General features: G+C 42.2%; 1 pseudogene; it reads left to right on the top strand.

The window, feature by feature from the left end:
- Nucleotides 1–283: 283 nt before the first annotated feature.
- On the top strand, nucleotides 284–1,137 carry LOC143682847 (aldehyde dehydrogenase family 3 member A2 pseudogene; annotated as a pseudogene).
- Nucleotides 1,138–1,596: the final 459 nt, after the last annotated feature.

Here is a 1,596-nt window from a genome sequence, read left to right as displayed (position 1 = left end):
TCAGAGATCCTGGGAGTCACTACTGATTTTCCGTGTTAGGAAATTCCCCTTTGCTCTTGCCATGCAGCCCTGGTAGGGGCCATTGCCGCAGGAAATTCTGTGATCATCAAGCTTTCTGAACCATGAGTACAGCCAAGATCTTGGCTACGCTTCTCCCTCAGATTTATACCAAGACCTGCATGTATGTTGTTATTAATGGTGGTATTAAGGAAACCATGGAACTTCTGAAGCAGTAATAGGACCACATTCCTTATATGGGAAGCACTGTGATGGAAAAATTGTCATGGAAGCTGCTGCCAAGCACCTGACACCTGTGACTCTTGAGCTAGGAGGGGAGAGTCCAGGTTACATCAATAAAGACTGTGGCCTGGACAAAGCCTGCAGATGCATCACCTGGGGCGAGTGTATGAATTGTCATCAAACCTGCATTGAAGGTTCTGTGAACCCTCCCTCCAGAACCAGATCGTGCAGAAGATTAAGGCAACAGTGAAGGAATTTTATGGAGAAAATGTAAAAAAAGTCTCCTGATTATGAAAGGCTCATCAATGCATGTCATTCCAAGAGGATATTAAGTTTGATGGAAGGACAAAAGATAGCTTACGGTAGGGAGACTGATGAGTTCCTGGGCTATATAGTCTCAACTATACTTGCTGACATTGATATGGAAATTAAGATCATGCAACAAGAAATTTTTGGATCAATTCTTCTGATAGTGCCTGTAAAAAATGCTGGTGAAGTTATACAATTCATAAATGGGCAGAAAATGTCCTGGATTTCTATATATGCTCTTGTAACAATAAACTGATCAAAGGATGATTGACTTAACTTCCAGTGGTGGTGTTTCTGGCAATGATGTCATTATCCATTTCATGCTCAGTTCTTTGTGCTTTGGAAGTGGGTGCCAGTAGGATGGGGTCTTATCAGAAGATACTTTTTTCTCATCAGTGTGCCTGTTTGTTAAAAAGTTTAAAGAGAGAAGGTGTTAACAAACTCAGATACCATCCTAACAGCCAGTCAAAGGTGGACTGTGCTCAATTTTTCATTTTGAAACCATTGAACAAAAAAAACTTTTGTCTTCTGTTTTTCACTTTCCTAAGCATCGTAGCAGTTGTGCCAGTCAAGGCTGGATACTATTGAAGAAAACCCTACTAAATCTGCTAGTTACCTGTACTGAATTACTACCTCCCTTGAATGGTTAATGAGCCAGTAATTTAAAATCCCTACTAAAACTATTAAGATAAAATAAGCACAGGGGCGGGCCGCGGTGGCTCAGCGGGCAAAGTGCTTGCCTGCTATGCCGGAGGACCTCGGTTCGATTCCCGGCCCCAGCCCATGTAACAAAAACGGAGAAACAGAATACAATAAAACAAGAAAATGTTAAAAAAAAAAAAAAAAAAAAAAAAAAAAAAATAAGCACACTCACTGTGATTAAACCCCAGAACCTCTGCCGCTCATCATTTATGTCACATGCCCCTGCTGCCATCATCCTGGGAAGCTTGTAACCCTGTCCAGCATTGGGGTTGGTTAGCTCAGTGGTGCCTAGAGGTTCCAGCAGCCCTCTGCAACCCAAAAAGATCAGACCAGATCTCCCCAGAT

This window comes from Tamandua tetradactyla, chromosome 5, assembly GCF_023851605.1.
Source record: "Tamandua tetradactyla isolate mTamTet1 chromosome 5, mTamTet1.pri, whole genome shotgun sequence".
Lineage (NCBI taxonomy): Eukaryota > Metazoa > Chordata > Mammalia > Pilosa > Myrmecophagidae > Tamandua > Tamandua tetradactyla.
The sequence above is the reverse complement of the archived record's forward strand: the minus strand, read 5'-3'. Positions and strand labels throughout refer to the sequence as shown.